We start from the raw sequence: 24,863 nt of genomic DNA, 5'->3' as shown, positions 1-24,863 counted from the left end.
GTCCCTTCTAGTGTCCCCTTCCAATCAAATTTGGTCAGTTCCTCTCCCATGCCTCCGTAGTTCTCTTTACTCCAGTGTAATACTGATTTTGGCTTCTGCCTCTCAAACTGCAGAGTGAATTAGAAACACAGAAAATCTACAACACAAAGCTGTGCCAAACATGCTCCTCTCTATATCACTTGGTGCCCAAGTACTTCAGATCTTCTGTGCCTCACCTAGCCATCCTTGTTTTACATAGAGGTAGAATAATAATGTTTATGGTTATCAAGAGTGATAGTTCTGAAGAAATTATTCTACTCATTGATTGTGTGGATAGTCAGAGGCTTTTTCCCAGGGCTGAAATGGCTAGCACGACAGGGCACAGTTTTAAGGTGCTTTGAAGTAGGTACAGAGGAGATGTCAATGGTAAGTTTTTTTACACAGAGAGTGGTGAGTGTGTGGCATGGGCTGCCGGCGACGGTGGTGGAGGCAGATACGATGGGGTCTTTTAAGAGACTCCTGGATAGGTACATGGAGCTTAGAAAAATAGAGGGCTATGGGTAACCCTAAGTAATTTCTAAGGTGAGGACATCTATCATGTTATGATCACTGGCCCTTAAGTGTTCCTTTACCTTAAACTCCCTAATCAAATTACACAACACCCAATCCAGAATTACCTTTTCCCCAGTGAACTCAAACACAAGCTTCTGTAAAAATCCATCTTGTTAGGGATACTACAAATGGCCTCTCTTAGAATCTAGTACCAACCTTTTTTTCCCAATATGCCTATATATTGAAATCCTCCATGACTATTATAACATTGCCCTTTTTACATGCCTTTTCTAACTCCTGTATTAATTTGTAGCTCATATGCTAGCTACTGTTTAGAGGTCTGTATAACTCCCATCAGGGTCTTTTTAGCCTTGCAGTTTCTTAAATCTACCCAAAGGGTTTCTACATCTTCCTCTTCCTAAGGATTTGATTTCATTTTTTACCAACAGAACCACCCTGTCCTCTCTGCCTACCTGTCCTTTCAATACAATGTGTATCCTTGGATGTTAAGCTCTCAACTATGATCTTCTTTCAGCCATGACTCAGTGATGCCCACAACTTCATATCTGCCAATCTCTAACTGTGCTACAATATCTACCTTATTCCATACAATGTGTGCATTCGAATGTAATATAGCCATGGCACTTAACACTAATTTTAACCACTTAACTATCTGATCTCAGAGAAGCCCACCTTTAAAATTTTCCAGATCAAGCTTTGAAATGTGGTCTTTCTGCTTACTTGATATATAGTACATGTGATTTCTTGATACGCCCTGTTCCTATAACGTTATTGCTAAGTGACACAAGAGAATGCAGATGTTTGAATCTGGAGGAAAATATAAACTTCTGGAAGCAATCAGCAGGTCAGTCAGCATCCATGAAGGTAAAGGGATAGTTGGCATTTTGGGTTGCATCAGGATTGATAGTAGATGGTAGATAGCAAGTAGGTAGATGAAGCCAGATAGGAGAGAGGGATTGGGGAGTGTTGAGACAAAGGCTGATGAATGAGAACAGTTAAGAGCAGATGAAACTGGTTGGAGGTAGGTGATGTCTAGGTAATGGGAGGGGGATGAAAAAGAGTGTGGAAGGGATGAAAAAGGTGAACAAAGGGCAAGAAACTCTGGATGGCCTGGTAAAAGTGGGAAATTAAAATAGGGGATGTGGTTTTCTTGAAATTGGAGAATTTACTGTTCATACCATGAACTGTAGGCTACCCAGGCAGAATATTAAATGCTATTCTTCTAATTTGCTCTTGACCTCACTGTGGTGGTCAGTGGGGGAATGAGAAGTTGGGTTGAAATGACATACAACAACAACCGATTGAAACATTAACTATTCCCCTTTTTAAGGATACCGCCTGGTTCATTAACTGTTTTATGTCTTCTGTTTTTCCTTAATCTTGTTCAGCAAAAGGTTAACAAAGGAGGTAGAGATGAATAAGTAGGTACAGGGTTGTACTGGAGGCTAACTAAAATTACAGTTTATCACAAGTGAAGAAAAGGAAACCTGCCACTAGTGGACTAGGAGGACCATCTAACTACCTTGCTTCTGTCATCATGATGGGCTAAAAAGAAACATATGCAGAAATGGATGTTGTGTATCCGTGCTATGTATTTACCTTTCAAACTCCTTTTGTTACCTTAATATCCTCTATTATTCAAAACAGAAAGCCTCAGTCTGTTCAATAACTATTCCTGATAGTTGCCTTTAGGTTCTAGTATCTTTCTTGTGATTCTTTGTTTTACCTTTTCCAATACCTCTATATCTTCACAAACGTTGTCTATGCTGGTGATGCAGTGATATCCACAGCTGGACTTTGGAGCAAGAGGTCCCGGGTTCCAATCTGGCATGAGTTCCACTTGTGCTGAGTTGGGTGTTGAGCTAGCAACTTGACCTTGTAAAGCAGACAAACACAAAAGAAATGGCAAGGTTGCCACCCACCATTTTCCTAATACTACAGAGACAAGGACGCTGTGCTGGATATGCAAATGTGGTTTAATCATAACACAAAAATACAACTGCAGATGCTGTGGATCAAAGAGTACATACACAACGCTGGTTTAATCATAACTTCTAAAGACAATGTCTGATTTTCTGGTCCTAAGAATCATTGGTACCTTTAACAATTTATGATTTTGTGCTCCTGTCTTCCTTTGCTTTTCTACCCCATTTATAATCTCATTGCCCTGGAATGCATGGCCTTTTGATTCTTCTGAAAAATTAAAATGTGCATTTTGTGTAATTATCATTCCTATTCAGTAAAATCTACTGGGTTAAATTTGGATTCGGGTTGGTTGCTATTCCTATCAATTTCAAATGCTTGCTACCTTGCTTCAAATTCATTCATAGAATATTAATGTTGCTGTCAAGGTTCACATTTAATGCACTGATGTCACTCTTATACTGTAATTTCAAAATAGATTCCAAGTGCCCTTTTCCCAACAATGTCATCACCACTAGTGGTTCACCATAGTGGAGCTTACAGAATGGTTCATTGTCTTTCTAACATGCCCATAACTTAATGCAGACCATTCCTCATTACTTCTAGGCTTCCCTTTGCCCTTTTAAGTTCAAACATGCAAATCAGAGAAGAAGCAATTTGACATTTTCCTTTGCTATCCCTTTATACAGTACATTATTTCCATTGCAATTTTCAAAGAACATTAAAAAAATCTTAGCTGCAGTAAATCACTTCAGTTTTCTTTTCTACATCAGTTTATTCAAACAGGAATTTGTGCAGTTGAGAGGGAAGGAATGCAAGAGGTGAAAGGACACATTACTCTGGCCAGAAGCATCTTGGATGCACTTTGGAATTCACTAAACTATGTGGTAACATGCAATCTTTATTGGTTTTTTATTGCAAACAATCACATAAAAACTCAATTTTGCATTCATCTGAGTTATGGCAATCCCACCCACATAGTTACATAAACAACATATGAACAGCCTGTGTAATTACTGTCACAAATAATTTCTTTCATTCCCAGCATTGATGCTCAGATCAGTGAGATCTGGTCCTTCACCTTTCCTCACCTGGACATAGGCGAATAGATGGTTTGCGTAGATGTGCCTTGATTTATTTACACTGCTTTTAATAAAAGATAATCTGGCATCCAATTGTCTGCAATTCAAATGCACTGGTATATGGCTCATATATTAGTGCAAGATGTGAGCTGGGATCCAGTGTGCAAATGGGCTGCGCAGACAGAGATAGAGGGTTGGAGTGAAGTCGGGGCTAGGATTTGAACTGGAGGCCAAGCATATGGATATGGTTAGAAGTAGGTCCACAACACCAGATTGTCAGGATCATGGCTAGGTTTGCAGTGAATCCAGTGCTTGTACTGTATATTTCCTGTTCATTGGGTTCACTGGAAAATTTATTGTACCATGTTAAGATGTAGTGTGTTAACAAAACTATCATCCAATGGCCCCGGAATTCTGTTAGTTCATCAAACCGAAGTTTTGAAGGGTGCCAGATTATTGAGGCTTTATTGTAATGTGTTCTCTATTATGAGTCACGTCCTACAGAAATGGAGAGGTGGATGTGCCAACAAAAATATGTTCCCAGGGGAAGATGAAATAGTCAGGCTAGATGCTGTGGTCAGCCACTGACTGTTGTAGAATCATAGAGTTATAGTCAGTTCTTTCAGACAAAGAAGCAAAATAAGATAGAAGGCAAAGCCCCCAATATAAAGTAGTAACTTGAATGGTCATTGAGCAAGCCAGGAAAGAATGTCATGAATTTAATTTCCAATTAACACTAAGGCAGATTAACAACAGATTTTGTTGCTCCCCTCAAGAAGTAGGGAAAGCCACTCTGGGTTTACAGTCTACATTATTGTCTGATCTAGGAATGGGTTGTGAATGCTTATGTGCATGTGAACACTGGATGAGGGCAGGAACAGGACTAGATGTCCATCGTATTAAATTAGCCAAAGCCCTCTCATTTCTGGTTGCTATCTGTATGGCAGAGGAGATGATTAGTAATGCTTAACTATTCAAGTCCGGATTAATAGCTTCAGTAGTGGTTTGGTAAAAGTCTGAGATGCCACAATGATCTCTACTTCGTGACTGATGTCCAGAGGCATGTTATGTAATGTCATTGATTACAAATTTGCCCCAATTCCCATTTGGAGCTCTAACAAGGTGCACCAAATACCGTTCACATAATATAACATTGTTTTGAATGTTGAGGGCATTCTCTGAATGACATTGTACTTTCGAGCTCTTTGTTAGCTTATTTATATATCTCAGCATTTTCATTATTTTTCAAAATCTACATTAATGACACACCCAGCACAACTTGGTGCAAGGTCTTTTATGGTGGTGACATCACTATTGCCACAGAAATTAGGGATCTCACTAATAAATATAACCTTTTCTGTTGGTATGAAGTGAGTGGCAGCACACCTCCAAATCAACCTTTCACCTGAACAATAAATTCTTCAAGGAAGCACTGAACCTTTCCTTTTATGGCCGGGAATGCTTGGGTTTGGTGACAAATCAACATCACTATTAGGACAGCCTGTGGTTCTTATGCTGTCTGTACCCCAGCAAGAAACTAAACCTTCAGATGTAGGATGGTGAGAGGTACACAAGAAAAATGTTATTTTTTAACCTCCAATCCTTTGAGGGAATCAAGTATCTTAAAAGGGGAAGTATAGATGGTGCCTTGCAATGGTGAATATAGGCTGTACTTTAGAGAGAATAAGGTCAGTGACACAACTGTCTGCTAGTAGTTTCTGCAGAATATCGCTTTATGTTAACCACATCCTCTCAACAGATCCTGTGGTCTGATCCAGCATCTCTAAGTTAGGTTAGAACATGCTTTGCATAGAACTGTAAGGGCAAAAATAGTTTCTCATTCCTATTGAATGCACAAGCATCTTATTAAGAAATACCAACTTATTAGAAATGTGTACTTAATAGAAAAAGTACCAGACTTATTTTCCACATCCCCTCACTGTTTAAAAGATGATATCAAGTACTGTATATAGCTGGGGTGCCTCAGGCTTTTGCTTGGTACTATATTTGTCAATGTGGAGCGGAGAGCGAGTTTGAGAATCTGGCGGGAGCAAAGGATGTTGGGAATGGTAAGGGTGGAGCACCACAGGAAGGGTGTGGGACAGGTGGCAGAGAAGGCATGCCAGGAGCTGGGGGGGGGGTGCAAACACACCCAGCCCTGAGACAACAGTCAAGGTCATTTGATTCCAAACAATTGGTTTATTGATCATTACAGAACACATCTCCAGTGCTTCCCACTCCCTCCCCTTTCCCCATCCATGATTCCCCTCTCCCTGCCCCCTTTCCACTCTCAGTCCACAATAGCCCATAAGAGAATCAGGTTTATCATCACTCACATATGCCATGATTTTTTTGCGGCAGTGGTGCAGTGTAAAACATAAAATTACTAGATATTCTGCAAGATATATATACTAAGACATTTGCACAGAAATTACAGATTATTTGTTCATGTGTAAGTTAGTGGGGGTGGAATGGAGTCATTTCCCTTATCATTATTTGAATTTCAAGTTCATTAGATTTAGCAGTCTGCAACGAACTGGTGGAGCAATATGCTGTCATTATTGTGTAGTACAGAATAGTGAAATTAAGGAAGAAGATCTCTTTCACTGACCTTCAAGCCTCTGACATCTTGTCAATAGCAGTTCTAAAAGGAAGCATCCAACCACAGAATATCATTCTGTTGACCCAAATGTACTTAACTACGTATCATTCGGTAATGCAAACATGTTACTGAGCATTACAGATGAGAAGGCCTCAGATTTAATTACCTATCAGATCTCAGCTGGTTTGGCATTAGGATGAGGATAGCTCACTCAATGTCCATAGACAAAAGGGTAATTAAATCAGATGGACTTCCAGTCAAGTTCCAATGATACTGGCTAGATATGTGTGTGAATACTGGCATAATTCAGGAATAAGGCAGATTTTTAACATTCTTAACCTGCCTGAAAATGTATATATTTTAATTTTTTTCATTTTTCAGGATTTAAGCATTACTGGAAAAGCCAGCATTTGTTGCCCATCCCAACTCACCTTGAGAAGGTGATACTGTGCTTCTTTTGTAAACTGCTACAGTGTTTCTGGTGAATGTGCTCCGATTGTGCATGTAGGGCAAAAGTTCGAGGAGGGACTCCCAATGCCGATAACGAAACCGTACTTCCAAGACATGATGGTGTTCAGGTGGAGGTGTTCCTGTGCACCAGCTGTCCTTGACGATGGGGCTCGGCGTTTGGTAGGTGATATTGAGGTGATCTGGGGATGGAAAAAGCTGTGAATTTAGTAGGTGGTGCACACTGCAGACACATTGGAGGCAATAAATGTTTACGGTGGTGATGGGGTACCAATAAACAAGCTGCATCTCCTGGATGCTGTTTAGACAGGATAGCAAAAGCATGGCTGCGATCATCAGTCACAAGGTAGAGATCATTGTGCTGCCCTGTGACATCTCCAACTTGTACCAATCTACTACTGAAGCTACTAATCTGCTCTTGGATAGTTAAGCATTGCTAACTACCTCCTCTGCCACATGGATGGCAACCAGAAATAACAGCTTCAGCTAACTTAATACGAGCAATCAGCAAGACCTTATCTTGCCCTCATCCAGTGTTCACATGCGGGCAAGCATTCACATACCATTCCTAGTACACAGCGTCAGACAACGATCAGGACTGTGAACCCAGAGTGAACCCAGGAACAATTAACCCTTCTGTACAACACTTTTGTTCATCTGGCTCAGTGCGAATTTCAAATTAGACCTGTGACACCTCTGGCATAATTAACTCACTGACTATTGAACTTTATGTGGGGAGGTGTTCCCTTTAATCTCTTTGCTTTGGGGAGGATCAAGGTGGAAATTACAATAAGAAATATAAAGACAAATAGTGCAAAAAGAGAGCAAAATAGTGAGATAGTTTTCATGGGTTCAGAAATCTCATGCCAGAGGGGAAGAAGCTGTTCCTAAAACTTGGAGTGTGCAACTTCAAGCTCCTTTATCTTCCCCCTCTCTGAAGACAGTAACAAGGAGATGGTTTGTCCTAGAAGGTGGGGGTCCTTCACGATAGATGCCGCTTTTTGAGACACTGCCTTTTGAAGATGTCTTTGATGGTGGAGCTACCCGTGCTTTTGCAATTATGATCTTTATAGGGCTGGTCGGTTGAGCTTCTGATCGAAAGTCACCCCTATAGCTGGGGAAATGATGACCCCTTCCTGTTAGACTGTTTGTGGTAACTTATTTTTATTCTTTCTACTTCTCTTCTAATATTTGTATCTCTGCACTTGCAATGTTACTGTGACACTGTAATTTTCTTTGGGATCAATAAAGTACCTATATATCAGTCTTTCTTTATATTATACAGTACATGATTCCAACAATTGCGTTTTTCCTCCTTACTATTCATTGACTAAATTTAACAGGTCTTTTTCATGCCACACTCAATCTAATGCTCTTCTAGCATCTGGAATTAAATTTTATGGCCCCTATGTAGATGAAGATCCAGCAACAATGAAAGCTGTCTTGAGCGTTAAGTGCGACCTAACTTTAGTGGGAGAGGAGAAACAAGAAATGACATTCAATTCAAGTCAAGTCAAGTCAAGTCAACTTTTATTGTCATTTCGACCCTAACTGCTGGTACAGTGCATAGTAAAAATGAGACAACGTTTTTCAGGACACTGCCTTTTGAAGATGTCTTTGATGGTGGAGCTACCCGTGCTTTTGCAATTATGATCTTTATAGGGCTGGTTTACCATGTAAATGGTTTACATAACACAGTACAAAAAACTAGACTGAACTACGTAATTAAAAAAAACACAGAGAAAGCTATACTAGACTACAGACCTACATTGGACTGCATAAAGTGCATAAAAACAGTGCAGGCATTACAATAAATCAGGACTGGCAATTTAAATTTGCGGGCCCTCTAGCAATGACTTGGATGAAGAGGTGGTGTACCTAAAAGCGCTTCTGCCTCACAGCTCCAGCACCCTAGCTTCATTCAATCCTGACTATAGATGCTCTCTGTGCAGAGCTTACACTTTCTCCTTGTGACTGTCTGAGTTTCTTCTTGGCTCTCTGGTTTCCTCCCACTGCTGGTAGGATAATTGGCTATGGTAAATTGTCCATTGCATAGGTGGTAGATTTGGAGCTGAGGTCAAAGGGAATGTGAGAAGAGTGAAACGGGATTAGTTTAGGATAAGTGTAAGAGCATGTGTGACAGTCATTATGGACATTTGAAATGTGGGAAGTGTGGAAAGGAATTTTCACACTACTAGCTTCCACATTATTAGTCTGGACTAAGTCTTCAGCTCTTCAAAATAGCGCCAAAGGTGTCTAGGAATTGTTTAACTTTTCTACAGGGAAGTCACTCTGTCAGTTTCTGATGGGCCAAATGGCTGTTTTCTTTGCCTCTCTAATTTAGATGGTGCTAATGCCTTTTGTTGCTGGCTTTACACCACAAGTTAATATTGGCCTTCATTAATCCTGGCTACTGAGGTGAAGGTAACTATTTGATTTAAGCAGACATTGCGTTGATAACTGTGAGAGAGAAATTGAACATTATGATACTGGCTTTCATAAAGTAAGTTTGGGGTCAACAGCTATTGGGACAAATGACTTGTGCTGCAACTGTAATAAATGAAATGAGACCTCTACTTTGTTGATACTGAACCAGGCCCCCAAAGTTTACCCAGATCATGATATTTCCGGTCAGTTACTAAACAGGCAATAAAGCCTTAGCCAGAAAAAGCAGCAGCCAGTTATGTTTCTCATGTAATTTAGCTGCCAGGCACTAATACAAATTCATGCCTCAGTTAGAAATCCTGTGTCAATTGTCTAGTGGATGCACTAAGCAGAGAAGTGTGAACTTGCCGATGTGTGATTCTGACTGCCGAAGTGTTTCAGTGTCAGTTGAGTTAACAAAGGGGTTCAGATAGTCTTTCTCTTGCTTCCAAATTTAAAGATGCATTACCCCTGTAGAGATCCAGCAACTTCTGAACAAGAAGAAAGTTCTTTCAATTATTTGGTACCTTTTCACCTTTTTCCAAAGGTCCCAAATTGTTTTCGGGAAATTTTACGATTTATGAATGTTTAATTTTATGAATTAACATTCTAAAGGCATGGATCCTTTGGATTATGCGTCTTTAACTTGTGAAGCCATTTTTCACCGATAGCATGCTACACTCCAGGGACAGGAATTTTGTTCAGCTTTTATAATAGGCAAATTTTTGGTTAATGAAACATTACCCAGGAATACATTTTTTCCATAAATTGAGGAATAACTTTACTTTTGAAGTGTGGTCATTGCTGTAATGTGGGGAATGCGGAAAGCGACTTGCATTCTTCTAATTCCCATGATATTGGCCTGGACACAGAGTTCTTAAGTCTTCTTCAAATACTGCCTGGGTGTCTAGAAGTTGTTCTGTTTTTCTGAAGGCAATCACTCTGTATGTAATGGGATAAAGATTGCTCTGTTTAAGTGGTATGCCTCTGGAAAATTCAGAATTATCTTTACATGCTCATGGTTCTTTGCTCAAAATCAGCTTCATTATCACTGACTTATATCATGAAATTTGCTTTACTGTGACAGAAGTACAGCGTAAAATATAAACATTGCTATAAATTACAAATTTCTATATAAAAAAAAGTGCAAAGAGAGAGCAATATAGTGAAGTAGTGTTCATGGGCTCATGGACTGTTCAGAAATCTCTGGAGAGGAAGAAGTTGTTCCTAAAACATTGAGTGTGCCTTCTTAGGCTCCTGTATCTCCTCTCTGATGGTAATAAATAAGTTGGCATGTCCTTTTTGGTGAGGGTCCTGCATGATGCTGCTGCCTTCTTGAATATTGCCATTTGAAAATGTCTCCAAGGGTGGGGCAATAGTGCCCATGAAGTAGCTGGCTGAGTGTACAACCCTCTGCAGCTTTTCCAACCCTTTGCCTTGGAACCCCCATACCAGACAGTAATGTAACTAGTCAGAATGCTCTCCATTGTACAATTTGCAAGAGTCTTTTGTGACATACCAAATCCCTCAAATTCCTAATGAGTTATAGCTACTGGCATGCCTTCTTCATAATTGTATTGAGGTCCCAAGATAGATCTTCAGAGATGTTGACACTCATGAACTTGAAACTGTTTATCCTTTCCACTCCTGACTCCTTGATGAGAACTGGTGTGTATTCTCCTGACTTTCCCTTTCTGAAGTCCACATTCAGTTCCTTGGTTTTACTGATGTTGAGTGCAACTGCATACACCGAGTATTCTAGTGAATTCTAGGCTGGAGAAGCTGAGCCAGGGTTAAAGAAGCAAAGTGGCAGTGTAGTCCTGGGGTTGTGGAAAGGTGGGATTTGGAGCTGATCAGTGATCAGCCAAAGGTCAGCTGGATTAATATTGGTTCAGCAAAGAAGAATTAGGTGGTTAATGCCAGAGGATTGTGGGTAGCGTGGATACAATTATTGAAATTAGATCATCCAACTCAAAAAAGCATCATGCCAAACAATACTGTTTCTAGTATGGGATTTTTTACAACCTCCTGTGAAAGAAGGCCTACTTTCTACCTTCTAATTTGAAAGGCAGCTTCTCTGATAGTGCAGCACTCTTTCAACAATGGATTGAAGTTGTAGTATAGATTGTTGTGTTTTAAGTTTCTAGATTGAGGCTTGCACCTGTAACCCGACTCTGAATTGGAAGTTCTATTAACTGAGGAACAGCTGATATGGGAAAGCTAGAGACTGGATATATTTGACTTGGAAGTTACTATGTAAAGGAAATTGAAAGACAAAGAAATAATTTTAAAATGGTATGGAAGTAGAATGTAGTAATCTGAATATCTGACAGCTGCTGTCTGCTGTCTGTAAACCAAGCCACAAAACAGTTTGCAGATGATTAGGTACATATTTGAGTCACTCAGTGGCACTTAAAGCCTACCAGCTCAATGCAAAATTGTGCTAACTTACAATCAAGATCACTTAGTATTAGTGAGAGTTTTGCTGACAGGAAAGTAGAGTTGGCATTTAGACTAATAATTTATGGTACTGCATGAAAGTAATTGCTTTCTGAAGAAGCTGCTCATCTTACTAAATATTGGCAAGAATCTTGAGTCTGTGCAATGAAAACTGAATAAACTATTGTGTATAACATGCACGTCTCTTAGCCTTTCTTCCTGCTCTCTTGAATGTGCTGATTCATGTTGGATATAGTTCCACAGGACATTTCTGAACGGACATATTTCAAGTACGAGCTTGTAAATTTTGAATAGGAATGTTGCCAAGCTATTGGTCTACAGCAAACATCTCGGGCAAGATCTAACCAGCTAATGAAACTTCATATGTTGCCACTCTCTGGCAGATATCATAAGACAATGATTAAGACATAGATAACTTTACATTTCTTTTTAAAGAAATTGACGTCAGTTGAGTGATTTTTGCTGCCATGCTCTGCTGAGATGTTCAAATCCGCAAAAGGCCTGTGAATCAACCACTTAACTTCCACACTGTATGTTTCAGTAACATAGACAATAAATGAACTTTCAGCTGTTCCCTGTGAAAGGGTGTTTTATCATCAATGGGCTTCTTTTTAGATACTAAGTAGAAAAAATTGCTTCAGTTTTTATTTTGCATTTCACCCCAACGGTTTAAGAGCAAAATATGTGTTGGGAATTGTGGGGGCGGACTGGTTTGTGATGTGGTTTTGAATCCACTGGGAGTGGGGGCAGGACCAGGAATGAAAATGTTTAAACATCGTATCGCTGTACAGAAATACACAGGCAGTTTGAGTCTTTAAACAGTCTGGAATCCTTCCCAAAGCCTGAAACAGCAATGCCCTTACAAACCACACCATTCAAATCCCTTCCCCCAGTCATAGCAAACTCTATTGGGATCTAGTGACTAGAAATTAAATATGAATTAGCCAAAAATCATTGTGTTCTAAATATTAACTTCCTATTTTTATGACACTCTGTCTATCTATAGCTACAGTTTATTTTTGTACTTTTCTCCTGTGTCCAATGAAGCTGAAGACTCTCACTAAAATGCCTTCTTTCAAAGTCTCTTACAATCAAGGAAGACTTGCTTTCACTCTATTCTTAAGGAGTGTAAGATATCAGTATGCAAATTTGTTTAGTGAGGGGTGGCCTTTGTGGAACAGCAACCATGTGGCCTCGACAAAGTGAGATCTTGGTCCAATGGCAAGAATGTCCAAGATGTTCAAGACAGCAGGAAGCAACTAGGCTCTCCATTGCACGGACTGTGTACGCAACCAAGTCATTGTCATAGAGTCGTATAGCATATAAACAGGTCCGTTGGTCCACCAAGTTCATGCTGACCATTTTGTCTATCAAAGTGATTCCATTTGCCTGCATTGAGAATGTATCCATCCACACTTTGCCTGTTTGGTTGGATGTACATTCTCAATCACATTGGATGCACTCTGACTTCAGTCCCCCAACACACACATATACTTCCCATCAGTCACTCTCTCTCACTTGGCACATTCATGATCACCTCCCTCCTTCAATCCAACTACCTTAGTCTCCCTCCCTCCCAGCTTTCCTCTAACATTCCCTTGCAATTCCCCTGCTACCTGTGGCCTACCCTAGCCTCTTCAGATGCCAACTGCTCCACAAAATTGAGGCTGCCCATCGATGGTCATTCCTGAGCCGTGACAAGCCTAATAACCCTGTCATGTGAGTCTCTTGCCACGACCAATGACTGTGCTATCAAGCAGTAACATGCAATGCTAGAGAGCAGAAAGTTGGTCAATCATACACAAAATGATGGAGGAACTCAGCAGCCAGGCAGCATCAATGAAAAAGAGTACAGTTGCCGTTTAGGACAAAGGCCCTTCATCATGACGGTTTATTCAATTCCATAGATGCTGCCTAGCCTGCTGAGTTACTCTAGCATTTTTTTATGTGTTGCTTTGGATTTCTGGCATCTGCACATTTTCTCAAGTTGGTCAATCACTATGCTCAATAAACAATCTGAACCTAAACAGAAGCAGAATCTGTATCATCGCTTAGGGGATCACAGAAAATTGGACAGGGCTGTAATATTTGGTAAATACTTTGTGATTGCCTAAGTAAGATCAAGAACAGGTTCGACAGCAGGCCCATTTGTCTCAGCAATCACTGTGGTTTCAGTAACAGAAATCTGCTCCTAGTGGGTGACATAGTCAATTCTATTTACATCTATTCCTAATTTTAGCTTGCATACATTTTTCCATCAGCAATGAAAGTGCAATATTTTGGGAGTTAAAACTCTGGCATTTGTTCACCCAGCCAATAGATACTACATAAAAATGTAACACTCCATTCATCAACTAGCCTAGCTAGGATTGGTTAATGTGACGCCAACTATAAAAACAATCTGGGGCTTTCTCTGTTCCGTATCAGAATTCTGCAGAAGTACCAACATAAACAATAAGTTGTTGGCCAATTTGAAGAAAGTTTAATGGTATCAAATATCTCTCCATCCTCAATGTGAAGCAAGACTGTCAGATTCCAGCTTCAGATTTCAACGAGTTTACAGTAAACATAATGAGCTCATCACCAGTTTTTCCTATCTTATCATTATCCTGGCAAATGGTGACACAGGTCATTCCCTCTCCTCATTGCTGCCATCAGGAAGGAGGTACAGGAGCCTGAAGGCACACACTCAACAATACAGGAATAGCTTCTTCCCCTCTGCCATCTGATTTCTGAAAGAATATTGATCCCAGGAACACAACAGTTTTATTTCTATTCTTGCACTACTTATTTAATGTAACTATTACACTCACATGCACACTTTATTTTTTTCTCTGTTATTATCAAGTCAAGTCACTTTTATTGTCATTTCGACCATAACTGCTGGTACAGTATGTAGTAAAAAAGAGACAATGTTTTTTCAGGACCATGGTGTTACATGACAGTACAAAAACTAGACTGTACTACGTAAAAAACAACACAGAAAAAAACTAGACTACAGACCTACCCAGGACTGCATAAAGTGCACAAAATAGTGCAGGTATTACAATAAATAATAAACAAGACGATAGGGTAGTAAAGTGTCAGTCCAGGCTCTGGGTAATGAGGAGTCTGACAGCTTGGGGGAAGAAACTGTTACATAGTCTGGTCGTAAGAGCCCGAATGCTTCAGTGCCTTTTCCCAGACGGCAGGAGGGAGAAGAGTTTGTATGAGGGGTGCATGGGGTCCTTCATGATGCTGTTTGCTTTGCGGATGCAGCGTATAGTGTAAATGTCTGTAATGGCGGGAAGAGAGACCCCGAAGATCTTCTCAGCTGACCTCACTATCCACTTGCAATCTGAGATGGTGCAATTTCCAAACCAGGCAGTGATGCAGCTGCTCAGGATGCTCTCAATACAACCCCTGTAGAATGTGATGAGGATGGGGGGTGGGAAATGGACTTTCCTCAGCCTTCACAGAAAGTAGAGATGCTACTGGTCTTTCTTTGCTATGGAGCTGGTGTTGAGGGACCAGGTGAGATTCTCCGCTAGGTGAACACCAAGAAATTTGGTGCTCTTAACGATCTCTACCAAGGAGCCGTCGGTGTTCAGTGGAGAGTGGTCACTCTGTGCCCTCCTGAAGTCAACAACCATCTCTTTTGTTTTGTTCACATTCAGAGACAGGTTGTTGGCTCTGCACCAGTCCATTAGCCGCTGCACCTCTTCTCTGCAAGCTGACTTGTCATTATGTATTACATTGTACTGGTGCCACAAAGTCAATAAATTTCACGGCATATGCATTCTAGAGTAATGATGTTTGATCATGGGGATCCCAGAGAGAAAGAGAACACCATAAATGTCAGGATGCTTTTCAGAGATAATTTTTCAAAAATATTGCTAAGAAATAAGGCCTAGTATAAATGTATTTAATATAAATGAATTACCACTCCTATCTAAGATTTAAATAAATTTTATATGAACAAGTGAAGCATTATATATGTAATACTACAACAACAGGCTAATCACAAGTGCAATAATATTTGCAAACCAGGTCTGACTGGGTAATAGTCTAGTATGCAGTAAGATGGGAAATGCATTTATAGTTATGAGGTTCTATCCTTAGGATATTATGTAAGTCTGTAACACCTTTGACTGAAATATCAGGCTAATCTTTCTTCATGTTCATGTCATGACATAGGCAATCATAGTTTTTCCATGACTATAATTGTTCATTGCAATTATGTCTATAGAAGAGGTTGTATCATTGCCTTCTTCTGGGCAGTGTCTTTACATGACTGATGACCCCAACCATTATCAATACTCTTTAGAGATTGTCTGCCTGGGATCGTGGTTGCATAACCAGGATTTATGATATGCACCAGCCGCTTGTACAACCATCTACCACCTGCTCCCAGGGTTTCACGTGACTCTGATTGGGAAGGGGGTGCTAAGCAGGTGCTACATCTTGCCCAAGGCTGACCTGTAGGCTAGCAGAGGGAAGGAGCACCTTATACCTCCTTTGGTAGAGATGAATGTCCACCCTGCCACCCAAATCAGGCTAACATTTCTCCAAATAGCTCAGGGTTAAGCTCTGTTATAGGTTTGAATATACAGACCACAACTCCAGTCAGTTCTGATCTTTTTATTGTGGCATCTTTCCCCTTCCTTTTCAGACCTGAAAAAGAGCCTGCTGAGTTCCTCCAGCATTTTGCATGTGTTGCTTTGGATTTCCAGCATCTACAGACTTGCTTGTGTTTCTGTTCTGAAGTGGTTAGGGTATAACAGAAGAAACAGAAATTGGTATAGTATTTCACAATAAGTAAGGGGGAAGACAATATTAGTCATAATTTCAAACAAGAGAAAATCTGCAGATGCTGGAAATCCAAGCAACATACGCAAAATGCTGGAGGAACTCAGCTGGCCAGGCAGCATCTACGGAAAAGAATAAACAGTCGACATTTCAGGCCGAGACCCTTCATCAGGACTAGAATAAGTGTTTTTCCTTATTATTCAATCCAATGTGCATTCCAAGGTACTTCACAGAAGCATTGTCATACAAAAAAGATGTTTAAGGAGAGGTCACCAAAAGCTTACTCATGGAAATGGGTTTTAAGGTAAAATCAAAATATTGCAGTTGCTAAGTATGTTAAGTAAAGCAGAAATTGCTGAAAATTCTTAGCAAGCCAGAAAGTAGCAGGGGGAGAGTGAGAAAGAATGAAAATGAAAATACTTTTTGGCTATTTTGCTATAGGCTTCTTATTAAAGGTGACCAATCTGAAGTGTCATCTTTGGTTTCCTTGTTCCACAGATGTTAGTGGAGGAATTTCCAAAGCCTAGGACCAGGCAGCAGATCACTGTTCTGACTGGCATATTTAGAAGCATCTCCAGGATGAAACTGATGGTTCAAAATTCTTTGTGGATGAAAGTGATCTGTTGATACTCCCCATTGACAAACAGATGCTTCATCACTCTCTCTCTGGATGAAGAAGGTGCATTACAACTCCACAAAATTTAATTGTTTTTTAGTTGTCATGATTTAGTTGTTTTTAGTCATCTGTGTTTTCCGGAGGGGATTTTAATTTCCAAATTGCAATTCTCTGGAGCCTGCTCTTTGTTTATAGTATGGTGCCAACTTCCCTAAACAACACATAATACGAAAAATACCACATCAAACCACCTACTCATTGAAGGAGAAAGAAAAATTGGCTGCAAAACAGGAGGAAATCCCAGCTCTGGTGCCTCTTTCAATACTCAGTACTACAGAGTGTAATTTTACTACAAGCTCTACTATGATTCTAATACTCTGATATAAAAACAGGAATGTTGGAATTATTAGCAAGTCAGGCAGAAGCTGTGGAGAAAGAAACATACTTAATGTTTCAGATTAGTGACATTGCATTAGTACTAGGATCTTACTTGGTTTCTGTCTCAACAGTGACACTCTCTTTGATCTTGCCAACCCTCTCTCTTCCCTGAAACTTAAAACCTTTTCAGTTTCAAACTTTTCCCAGTTAGGCCATCAATTTAAAAGCCTCCTTAAAGAATGCAGCATTCCCGCTGAACCTCTTAGGCTGCTCGCTGGGATGACTTGCTCCTGTCTTGAGACTGAGTTTAATGTGTGAATCCAGACTCTTCTACATATGGGGTAGTAATTTGTGGTGTGGACTGTTCTTTCTTCCACCTGTGTAATTCTGAAGCATGATCTGAAAGTTTTCAGTTCCACCATGAATGCTCATTCTCCACTTTGAGCATTAATGGACCAGAGATTCCCAGAAGGTACATGGTTGTTATATTTCTTCAATGAGGCTATATAATTCTCAGCATAGTTATTTATCATAAATTACCTTTGCTGCACTGAGTCTAAGGCTGTGGCTGTGAGCCTGCTCTGGGCTTTGTGTCTATGGACTCATTTTTGTTCTGAATGCAATTTGCTTGTTTTTATTGTTGGCACAATTTGTTTTTTTCTCTCTCTGCACATTGGGTGTTTGTTAGATTTTTCATGGGTTCTTTTGGGTTTCTTTGTTTTGTGGCTGCCTGTTAGGAGACGAATCTCAAGGTTGTATATTATATACATACTTTGATAATAAATGTACTTTAAACTTTATTGCCAATAATAAACTCACACTAATGCAGAGAATGAGTTCTGTTTTGAAACACGAGAGACTGCAGATGCTGGAATCTGGAGTAACAAATAATCTGCTGCAAAAACTCAGCAAGTCAATTTAGACCTGAAATATAAACAACTCCCTCCACCCCCCACAGATGTTCCTCCATCAGATTGTTTACATCTTGAATTCCATTAGATGTCTTTGTGCCCATTTAATCAATCCATTGTTGCAGCCAAGAGCTTTTATCTTAACCATACTGCCATTTTTTAAAATCACCAGCAAACTTCCTTAGTTTCCCCATTATTTAAGTCCAAATGTTTTGAGCGCTTTTGCTGGATTTTTTCATTATTAATGATACGACTGTTCATGGAATCTTTTCACATTATCTACTTACTTGTCCAACATCATTCATGAAGCAGGACTGCAGAGGCTATATTTGAACCAATGTAATCTTACTTAACTGCCTAGTACAGGCTGCTTTCACTATTCAACATATTTGTAATCCAAAGTGGTAGTTTCTTTTAGTTGACACATCATTCATAGGTTTTCTGGCATGTTCTTCTATGTTCTACATTAAATGTGGATTGTCAATAACTACAGACCAAAGGATGCCTCTGGCTGTGGTAAAATATCATTCTGCTGCTATTAATGATTCAGCAGCCGATTAAGCAGTTTTGAACTGAATCTGCAGACCTGTTTCCACCATGTTTAAGTAGCCATTTTGGAATTAATCTGTGGAGCTAGATACAATTTGATCAGACTTAAATGCTGAATTTTTTCAAAAGGAGATTACTGAATACCAATCAGGAATCTGGGTCTTAACTTATTTCCCCTTCTTACCCATATACTGTGTAGCACTAGAAATGGTGTGCTTGTGGATAGATAATAGCTATGTCCTTTCACATTTTATGATTATTGTCTGGTTAAATGACATTCCAATCATTTTTACCAGGGTGACAACATTAATTAGTAACTGTTTATCAACAGCTTTGTAAGTAGTTACTTGTTCAAAAGCAATGAAAGGAATGGACTTTACATCACTGTTTGATAGCATGCCATTGGTTCACACTCATTATGTCACAAGATGTATGCCAGAGAATGTCAACAAATGCTATTGTGTTCCATTGGCTGTTTGGTTAATCACAATCTTAAACTGATGCTGTTGTTGCTAGTATGCCTCTGTAACAGCTGCTTAGGTGAGAGTTGGTAGACCAGAATTCAAATGTTCTGTGAATTTTTATGGGCTACGTGATTTTAAGCTTAGGCTCAGCAGAGTTGCACAATATGAAATTAAATGCCTGGCTTCACTACGTGATGAACCTCTGTATGGGCATGCAATACTTGTATAATGTCGCTGCTGTGAGATTGGAATGTGAACATGTGCTTTGGAAATCTTGTTGCTGTCAACAAGAAAAACTGGTGTTGTGCTGGAGAATCAGAAAACTTCTAACATGGTACCATTGTTTGAAATAGAATTGGAATTGGTACAACGTAAATCATGTTTTGCATATTGTTCATGCGGATCAGATCATTAGACGGTACACTGAGGGAGAACAAGGTAAAACACTAACAGAACCCAGAATAATAAGTAGCAGTTACAGAGAAAGTGCAGTGCAGGTAGGCAATAAAGGGCAAGATCACAACGAAGAAGATTCTGAAGTCAAGAGTATGTTTTATTGTACTAGAGAACCATTCAATAGTCTTATAACATTGAGGTAGGAGCTGTCCTTGAGCCTGGTGGTGCATGCTTTGAAGTTTTTGTATTTTCTGTACAATAAGAAGGAAGAAGAGAGAATTTTGGGATGGGTGTGGTCTACCATTATGCTGGCTGCTTTACTGAGGCAGTCAGAAGTACAGACAGAGCCCACGGAGGAGAGGTTGGTTTCCATGATGTGCTGAGCAACACTCTGCAGTTTCTTATGGTCATGAGCAAAGCAGCTACCATTCCAAGCCATGATGCATCCAGCTAGATTGATAAAAGATTATTAAGGGTCAACGGGGACATGCCAAGTTTCTTTAGAGGTTATGGTGAGCTTTCTTGTCAATGGTGCCAATGTCGTTGGGCTAGACCATGTTACTGACGATGTTCACTCTTAGGAATTTGAAGCTCTCATCCTTTTCAACCACTGATGAAGACAGGAGCATGTGCTTTACCCCAGCTCCTGAAGTCATCCGTATCCAGATTACAGAAGAGGAGGTGTTTGCTGTCCTGGGGTAAATTATGGCCTGACAATGTTTTCCCTTGGATCTTGTGGGAGGGTAGCATAGAAGTTGCAGGGGCCTTGGCAGAGGTATTTAAAATATCATTAACTGTAGGTGAGGTGCTGGAACACTGCAGGATAGCTAATGTTGTTTTGTTGTTCAAGAAAGACTCTAAGAAATAGCCAGAAAATTATAGACCAGTGTGCCTGAAGTCATTAGTGAGTAAATTGTTGGAAGTTATTCTAAGGGACAGGATATATAAGTATTTGGATAAATAGGATCTGATTAAGGATCATCACCATAGCTTTGTTCATGGTAGGTCATGTCTAACCAATCTTATTTTGAGGAAGTTACCAAGAGAGTTGACGAGGAAAGTCAGTGGCTGTTGTCAACATGGATTTTAGCTGGTTCAGAAGATTTGGTAGACATTCACAATGAAGTAGAAAATTGGATTCAACACTAGCTTAGCAAGGAAAGCCAGAGTGTGGTAGTAGATGGTTGCCTCTCTGACCGGAGACCTGTGACTAGTGGTATGCCGCACGGTTTGGTGTTGGGTACATTATTATTTGTTGTCTATATTAATGATTTGGATGATAATGTGGTAAATGGGATCAGAAAATTTGCAGATGGCACCAAGATTGGTGGCACTGTGGGCAATGGGGAAGGCTATCAAATCTTGCCGTGGGTTCTGGATCACCTGAAAAAATGGGCTGAAGAATTGCGATGGAATTTAATGCAGACAAGTGAGAGGTTTTGCACTTTGGGAGGTCAAACCAGGGTAGGATATACAGAATGAATGGTAAGACACTGAGGGAGGAGTGCGGAAGAACAAATGGATCTGAGAAACAGATCATAATTTCTCAAAAGAGGCCATAGGTGAACAGGTCAAAGAGAGAACTTTTGCACATTGATCTTCGTTAATCAAAGCATTGAATACAGGAGTTAGGATGTCATGTTGCAATTTTATAAGAATTACCTACAGGAAAAATATCAATAAGACTTAAAGAGTATAGAGAAAATTTATAAGGATGTTGCTGGGACTTGAGGACCTCAGTTATAGGGAAATAGGTTAGGATTTTATTCCCTGGAGTGTCAGGAAATGGAGCAGATTCGATAGAGGTATACAAAATTGGAGGGGTTATAGATGGGTAAACGCAAGCAAGCTTTATCCACTGAGGTTGGATGAGATAGAATTATAGGTCATAGGTTAAAGATGAAATGTGAAATATTTAAGGGAAATCTTTTCACTCAGGGTGATGCAAATGTGGAACGAGCTGTCAGTGGAAGTGGTGGATGTGGGTTTGATTGCAACCTTTAAGAGAAGTTTGGGTAAATATATGGATGGGTAGGCTATGAGGGGCTATGGTCTAGGTGTTCAGCACAAATAGATGGACTGAAGGGTCTGTTTCTGTGCTGTAATGCTTTATCTACAATTCTGAGCCAATTGCCAACTCTTCTGTTTTGCTGACATTGAAGAAAAGTTTGTTGTTAGGGGGCCACTTCTTTGAGCACCTCTGCACCATCCACCAAAAGCTGAACTTCATAGTGCCTAAGCATTTTAATTCCAATTCCCATTCCCGTTCTGACATGTTGGTCCATGACCTCCTCTTAGGCCATGATGAGGCCACTCTCAGGGTGGAGGAGCAAAACCTTATATTCCGTCAGGATAGCCTCCAACCTGATGGTATGAGTATTGATTTCTCCTTCCCTCCCTCTCCTCTTCTTCTACTCCCCACTCAGACCTCTTACTTCTTCTCACCTGCCTATCACCTCCCTATGTTGCCCCTCCTCCCTCCCTTTCTCCTATGGCCCAGTCTCCTATTAGATTAATTCTTCTCTAGCCCTTTACCTTTCCCACCCACCTGGCTTCGCCTATCACCTTCTAGCTATCCTCCTTCCCCTTGTCTCACCACCCCCACCTTTTTATTCTGGCATCTTCCCCTTTCCTTTCCAGTCCTGAGGGAGGGTCATGGCCAAAAGGTCGACTGTTTGTTCATTTCTGTGAATGCTGCCTGACTTGCTGAGTTCCTCCAACCTGTTGTGTATATTGCTTTGGGTTTCTAGCACCTGCAGAACTTCTTGTATTACTGATAAGTTCCGTTCAGGTTGGCATACTACAGGAAGAATAGAATCAAAGAACATGCAGAAGAAATTTACAAGAATTTTGATTGGGTTGAAGAATTGTCATTGTGAGGAACAACTGAGTAGATTGTAAAGGTTTTATTTTGGACAAAGATGTCTAAGTGAAGATTAAATATTGATGTACAAAATTATGAGAGGCCTAAACAGAGCTAACAGAGAAGATTTGTTTTCTTAATGGAAGGATTGAATACCTAAGAGAGTTGGCTTCAAATAGGATTATTGAGAAATTGAAAACAATAATAGGAGACAGAAACACTCACCTCATTCAAAGCATATCTGGACCAGCATTTAGCTTGCTAGGATTGAGTAGATCTGGGATAAAATGGAAAATGATCGTAAAGGCTTAGGTTATGCTTAATGCTTAAAGATTATTGTCCTGAAACACTAACTCTTTCTTTATCTGCGAATATTTTGTCATTTAAAATTTTTATTTCACATTTGAGCATGTACAATGTTTTGCTTTGGGATTGAGTTGTGTAGTGAAAGTAATTAGTTCAGATTTTGGCTGTCATTGATATGAAGGCATGTGTGTTATATATTAAAAATATCACCCAATTTATTTATAAATACAAAAGATTCTGTGGAAATCTTGAGCAACACATGGAAAATGCTGGAGGAACTCAGTAAGCTGGGCAAAATTTATGGAGGGGAATAATCAGTTGACTCACACCTTCTCCTCACCTGCCCATCACTTCATTCAGGTTCCCCTCCTCCTTCCCTATCTTCATTGGTCCACTGTCCTCTCCTAATACAATCCTCCTTCTTCACCCCTTTCAGCTATCCCCTCCTATTTTCTTACTTCATCCCACCTCCCCCTCACCTGGTCTCACCTATCACCTGCCCGGTTATACTTCTCCCACCCCCACCTTCTTATTTTGACTTCTGCCCCCCCTTTTCCAATCTTGATGAAGGATCTTAGCCTGAAGCATCCACTCTTTATTCCCCTCCATAGATGCTGCTTAACTTGTAGAGTTCCTCCACCATCTTGTATGTGTGTTACTCTGCTATCATTTCCTTTTGGCTGTTGCATTTTGGCTTTACCCAAACCTCGTTCTTTTCTTCAAAACATAAGTTAAATCTTTCTATCTATTATCTGCCAATAATGTGGCATGGCGCCCTCTATTAATTGACCTGGTACCTTCTGTTATATAGTTTGGTGCCTACAGTTGGCATCTTGGATTTTTAAAAATTACAGATACAATATGAATGGAAATTGTTCATAGCTGAGTTGCTACGCTTCTAACAAACCCATCATCAGAAAGCTTCCACGTCATTGTTATATGGCACAGGAATAGGCCCTTCGGCCCATCATGTCCATGCCGGCATTCAAGTACCCATCTCTAATATGCTTATGTATTCCTTCATACCGAATAGAAAAGGTAAGTAGCTGATCTTTCTGCATCAAGGTCCTTGTTACGAGCGAAGCAAGTCAGAAACTGCCTACAGCTTCATTTCGCGCAATCTTCTCCTGCCGGCCAGCATTGGTTGGACAAGCTGTCGCTCAAATCCTGCGCCAAAATCACTGCGGCACCGGTCACTATCCGGGGGCCGACCCTGACGGATGCCAGCGAGCGCGGCGGCCGTACCTCAATCGTCAGCAGCGCTGTCACTCAAGTGGTCCGGCCTTCCTACTGGGCAGAGTTTGGGCTTGGTGCGGGACGTTGTCAGCAGGGCGGGGCTGGGACGCTGAGCTGACGGCTGGTGCGCGAGCTCCAGTGTGTGAGCCCGAGCTAGCGCGAGGCAGGCGGTTTGAGAGACGCCAGGTAGCGGAAGGCTTGAATTTTTAAATTTTTTTTAAAAAAACGATTCCTAAGCAAAATTCGCTGTTTTCACACCGCCTAATTCCCACAGGGAGAGCGGGCACTGGAAAATCGCGTGGATCGCGGAGGTAAGAGGCGAAAAATTAATGTTAAGTTTTTGGTCAGTTGAGGAGTGAGTCGGAAAAGGGAGTGAAACCAGGAAAAGAAGCAGACACCGGCTGGGCCGGCGCGCTCGCCACAGGCAACTTCTTGACTTGTATTTCATTTTAAACGTTTCTAAAAGCGGAAGTTTGAACGACAGGCATCTTCTATTGAGTCATCACTGTATTGAGAATTGCATTTTCAAACCTACCGGCTATTCGATTTTATTTTCTTTTGGATTTTGAACTCCTGTGTTAAACTACCCAGCAAGTAATATCTTTGGGTTATTAACTTGTGGAAGTCAGATGATAACGACAGGTAGTATGGAAACTACCTTCAGTGTTAGAGTTCGCAGATATGGGCTTGGCTTCCGTCTCCCCGGCTGCACGAGCTTCCTGTCCTTTTCTTTTTCCCCTTTTTTTTAACCGAAGTGATTTCATCCGTCCAAATTCCCTTTCTTTTGGTATGATTTTCTAAGACTACAGTCTTCAAGTTTGATTGCATTCTTGGAATGTGGAGAG

General features: G+C 40.4%; 1 protein-coding gene and 1 long non-coding RNA gene across 3 annotated transcripts in view; one reads left to right on the top strand and one right to left on the bottom strand.

The window, feature by feature from the left end:
• Positions 1-5,857: 5,857 nt before the first annotated feature.
• LOC132382763 (uncharacterized) lies at positions 5,858-23,942 on the bottom strand. Its single transcript, XR_009508455.1, has 3 exons — positions 23,809-23,942; positions 22,702-22,753; positions 5,858-6,809 (listed from the first exon to the last, which is right to left on the bottom strand). It is a non-coding gene; the product is annotated as an uncharacterized LOC132382763 (long non-coding RNA).
• A 205-nt stretch (positions 23,943-24,147) lies between these two features.
• Positions 24,148-24,863, top strand: part of LOC132383055 (myosin-9-like) — a 113,810-nt gene continuing 113,094 nt past the window's right edge. For both annotated transcript variants that reach the window (XM_059953777.1, XM_059953776.1), the window contains exon 1: positions 24,148-24,329. The gene's annotated coding sequence lies outside the window, so the exon portion shown is untranslated. The remainder of the gene's footprint in view (positions 24,330-24,863) is intronic.

Source organism: Hypanus sabinus, chromosome 29, assembly GCF_030144855.1.
Source record: "Hypanus sabinus isolate sHypSab1 chromosome 29, sHypSab1.hap1, whole genome shotgun sequence".
Classification (NCBI taxonomy): Eukaryota; Metazoa; Chordata; class Chondrichthyes; order Myliobatiformes; family Dasyatidae; genus Hypanus; species Hypanus sabinus.
This window is presented reverse-complemented; position numbering and strand designations above follow the sequence as displayed.